Raw genomic sequence first — 4,956 nt, 5'->3', positions numbered from 1 at the left:
TACTTTCTCAGCCTGTGCACATTAATCAGCTCCTGTCCTGTTATTACTGAGAGACCTGTCTCAGTTTTGTGCTTACACAGCAGCTAGCACAGAGCCCTGGTCCATAGCTAGGACTCTTCCAGTGTGCCAGAACCACAAGGTCTCCTTTACTTGCTAAGTGTCTGCATTTCCAGTTACTTCTGGGGCACTTCCTCATGGCCAAAGCTGTTTCTAACTCACGTTTCAGCTCTCTGCTACATGTACCCTCAACCTCTTTGGCCAGATTATTAAGGGAGAGGGTAAACTGGGAACCAACAGTCCCCCTCAGGTGCCACACTGCTGTCCCCAGTGACCAGCTTCAACACGAGTTCCAAAGAGCAATATGCAAATATCCAGCTTACCTTGAGCTTGTTTTTCCAGGTAAGGTTTCAAGAAAAATACTATCAGATGCTTTATCTAAGACCAGCCCCCAGAGCCCTCTCATTTGCAAAGCTCAGTATTCCTACCACAGGATCAGGTTTATTCAGGCATCAACTATACGAACTCAAGTCTCTTCCCTGCAGAGGACAGCACATTTTCTGTGCCCTCCTTCTCCTGCTTCCAACTTTATATTAAGTAACCTGCTACCTCTGGTTTGGAGAAGACTCAGCATTCAGTTTTATTTGCTGGAAATGCACTTCTCCCTGCTATGGATTCATTACTTGATCACACTCACGAGCCATATGAGCATGAGGTCCCTGAAAAACAAACCCATTTAATCCTTTCAGCTGTGTCACCACAGTTTGCTACTTAACTCAGAAGTTTTCCAAATGGCAACTACTTCTCTGGGCTTTGCTGTTTTCAGCTGCAGGATTTGCTCACTGCTGAAGAGGTGCTCAGTATGTATGTGAAGTAATTCGCTCTCTGCTTACAGCTCAGCCTACATCAGGATGCAGCTTCTGGAGGCTTGCTGCAGTGCTCTGTCACGAGAGCAAGGCAATTGCTAGGATTGCTTCCCTCCCCCGCTTCCCTTTCGGGATAAGTATCACCTTTATTTAGCTTGTACAGCTCTCCCTCATTGCTCCTGGGAACTAGTATATCTCCCCTGTTCCCTACTATTTCTGAACAAATGTCCCTTGAGGCCCAGCAAGCATATTTGTTCATTCATTCCCTTAACGCACTGAGGCACACAAGCACGTACATGGATACGTGCTCAGAAAAGCCTCTCTTACCTGATTTGTATCAGAACCTCTGCAATTTGGAAGGAAAAAAAAAAAAAAAAAAGACAAAAACCCCAAAGATCTTGTAAGGCAATGGATTCCTAGTTAATTATTTCAAAATCAAATCATTTCCAGTAACACTGCTGCACCATAGTAGCGCTATGCTCTCATAAATTACTGGTTCTGCTTTGTCTTTTATTCTCCACCTGCATTCCCACAGCCCTTGCTCCAAACAGCATTCGCAAGAGCTCCTCTTTCCCCTTTTTGGCTGCCATTCTGCCTTTTTATCGCCCTCTTTCTTCTGCAGTCTTCCAAGTGACAAGGCAACAGCAAGCCAGTTCATAGCACAGCTCTCCCAAGCAACACTGCCATGAACTAAAGTTTCCCTACTGGATGGGGAACAAAATGCTGCAAAGGGGAATGGTCTGTTTTCAAACCGCTCGGGGATAATTTACGAACAGGGAGGAGATCAAAAGAAACTCAACTCCAACTTTAGAGTTCAAGGAAGGGCGAAGCGACAGAACACCACGGCGCTCTCGGCCCCTTCTCCCCCCCGCCTCCCAGTAAGGCTCTCCTTTACCCTGCTCTCGGTTACTTCTTCCTCCCCATTAACCTTCTCCAGTCTTTTCACCTTAGTATTTACAGCCACCCCAACTACGAGTCTTTGCTAGCCACCCACTGAGTCTGCAGACCGGGTTCTGTCTCTTAATAGCACTTGCTAGACTTTATTAGATTAGTTGGCGAGTTTTGCATTCCTCTCAGCAGAGTGCCAAGGGAAAAGCAAAATAAAAAAGCAAACTGAGCAGGGGAAAACAGGAAGATCACTACAGCAAGTGCTATGTCTCTTTCTAATCTCGCACCATTCTGACCTCCAGCTGAAGGGCCTGTCCTCAAGGACGACTTCTGCCAGACACCTAAGTAGTAAGGTAAGAGCCTTACGTACCACGCTGCCCATTTCAGACCAAGGACTCCTGCTTCCCACACACTCAGCACAAAGCCTGCAGCATACCAGCAGCCTCCCAAGAATTACAACCTCCCGCCAAGCTTGATCTCAGCTGTGGGAAAGTTTGCCCCTAGTACGCAGAGGATAAAGACCCATTTCCTGCCCAAAACTTTGCAGTTGAAGTTTGCAGGGGTCGCTTTCAACACCGGCCATCTTGACAGCAATACTACAAAGCCTGGACTGTAATTTCCCTTTGCAGTCTGATCGAAAGGGCAAGTGTTAGCTCTCAGCAATAGTAGTCCAGCTTACAAAGGCAGCAGGTGGCTGAAGATGCAGCTTTTCAAAGCTTTTCCAAAGGCGTAGGCCAGTAACCTGCCGGAATGCTTTCTGCAAATCCCCCTGGGTGCCTATGTGCAGCTTTTGAGAACTAATCCCAGGATAAACCTAGCCCCAACTGCAAACTAAAACACCCACACAAACCAGGGGACTTAGCAGTGTATTGGGGCACCTTATTTCAATGCCTTACTGGAGACTCGGAAGCTTAAGTTTCAGCACTGATAAACATGAAAAATCCTAGCAAGCCACCGAGTCAAGGGCAGACTAGTCTACCAAGGCAGAACTAGGCCAGACTCCTGCTTAAACATCATTGCATCCAGGCCTAATCTGTTCAGTTAACAGATCAAAAAGCATATTGTTCTAACTGCCAACTCCAAAGACTCCCTCTGGGATGCAAGAATCAAATTTCTTCCCTGCTTCCGAAATTCTCACTGGCAAGGGATTCTGCAGCTGAAAGAACCGAAAGCATCGTTAGTGATGCGCGAGGCAGAACCGAATCCTGCTCTGCCCGCAGCGGCACCAGTGCTGCAGCGCTGGCAGAGGTCAAACCCACATCTTCGGCAGGTCAGAAGAACTGACCAAGAGACGCACACGACTCAAACCATCCCGCTGGTTTCGGTCAGGTTTCTAGCCGCAGCTGGGTTGCTAGTAGTTTGCCTGAACAGAGCTCAAACAAGTTCAGATAGGGCTAGCTGAGATAAGAGTTACTTCTTGCTGCCTGGCTGGGAGTGTTATTTTTAGGTTAGGATCCAAAGTCACCAAAAAGTGGCAAGCCAGAGTGCTAATGGTTTGACCAGCTCCATTTCCCAGAGCTGCAAACCAAGAGGCAGTGGCAGCGCTCTGCCCTGCCAGCCTCTCCCACGACGTGGCACCAGCCTTCAGGAGAGCTCCCTCTCACTCCTTATCACGATCTATCTTCTACAAAGTACCAAGCCAGCTCTGCAAACCTACAGGTTTTTCAATAGCGTTTCAGAAGCTGGCAGAAGGAAGATGTGCCACTGCAACATATCAGGGACGTGATTCAAAGGATGCTGTTGAATAATTCAGGTTCCAAGTTTGGGGGGGATTTAAAGGGCAAGGGGAGAAGAGGAGGAATAAGTGGGTTTTATTTTTGAGTTTGGAGGTTGGTTTTGGTTCCTTAAATGAGGGAAAAATTGGCAGTGGATTTTGCCATATCACGTTTAGAATGAAAAAGAAAAGAAACTGATTACACACAGTGATGTTCAAAGCACAGCATAAAGACTTCTCTACCACTCTGAACAACGTCAGGTGTTACAAATACCAGTATTTTTTAATTCAAGCAGAGAACTATTTTAAGCTGGTGGTTTTCCTTTCAGCATTCCTCTGCATTGTTGGAAACCTAAACACAAGGGTTTCATTTAATGCATGACTGCCAGAAAAAGAAAAACCAACTAGTCTAGTTTCTCTGAATAAAGAGTAAGAGGTGGTGCATATCAGTTATGTTTGTAGTTCTTAGTCTGCAGATACAGGAAACTGTTAGCAGGAAAATAGGCAACCAGGGATGAGGGGGACAGTTCCATCAGCAGGACTTTCTGAGGATTATCACAGTCCCCTGGGTTTTACTCAGAGCATCAGAATACGCCTGTTCCTGCATTTCTTCCGTGTGCTTCGTTATGTCCTCATAAAGTAGAGGAGAGGTGACATCCTACCCCTCACTGCTCTTTCCGGTGCTCATACAGTTAAAGTGCTGCACTAACTTGAGTAAAGCTCCTACCGCTGTCAGGCAAAGGAGAGTATTAACCTGTTTCACAGATGGGGAAACATGCACAAAGGCTAAATGACTTGCCCAAAGCCATAGGATGACTTAGTGATAGTGATGCCCTACCACAGGGTCCACCCTGGCTGTTCCAGGCTGTGAAGTCCCTTATCTATCTTAATCGTACAAAGGTGTGTTGTGTTTCTACACTCATTTGGAGTCTGAGACTGAGATAGCTAAAGACAGAGCAAGGGGAAGAGTGGAGCAGAGCAAGGAGTTTTGTCTGTAGCCTAACAAATCCACAGAGCTCCCATAGTGGTCATGCAGCTACCAAATTTCTTAATACTGTGACAGTATTTTCTTGCACAGATGTTGTGGCTGTCAGAGGGGAACTGGAAGCTTCAGCTGCTATCCTACACAGAGATGAAATACTCCTCTTCCCCCCCTCCCCCCCAAAAAAAAAGGCAAAACAAGTCTGTAATTTACTGATCAAAACACAAACCCTTCATGAAACTCTCACAGAGCACCTACAACCTGAAACACGAACGGAGGAGCACAAGTGGCAGCGAGACTCCCACCACAGCTGCCCAATTGCTCAGCATGCTGCTAAGTCGCAGGGCACAGGCTGGATGGAACAGGCTGCTGAATGAAGAGGGAGCAGGGCAGGCGAGCTCTCCACTGCAGCAGCACAAGGCCATAAAGAGGGAGAGGATAGTGGAAAAGAGACTGCAGCCTCACCGTGCACATCGGCGCACACTGACCGCCCTGCTGGGGCACCCGCC

The 4,956-nt window shown here is 47.2% G+C and overlaps 1 protein-coding gene across 1 annotated transcript in view; it reads right to left on the bottom strand.

The window, feature by feature from the left end:
* Positions 1–4,956, bottom strand: part of CBX6 (chromobox 6) — a gene marked incomplete at its 5' end in the record, with an annotated part of 8,977 nt that overhangs the window by 3,775 nt on the left and 246 nt on the right. The gene's annotated exons all lie outside the window — the stretch shown is intronic.

This window comes from Antrostomus carolinensis, unplaced genomic scaffold (genome assembly GCF_000700745.2).
Source record: "Antrostomus carolinensis isolate BGI_N321 unplaced genomic scaffold, ASM70074v2 scaffold38516, whole genome shotgun sequence".
Taxonomy (NCBI): domain Eukaryota; kingdom Metazoa; phylum Chordata; class Aves; order Caprimulgiformes; family Caprimulgidae; genus Antrostomus; species Antrostomus carolinensis.
Note: the sequence above shows the minus strand (reverse complement) of the source record. Positions and strands in the feature narration are given on the sequence as shown.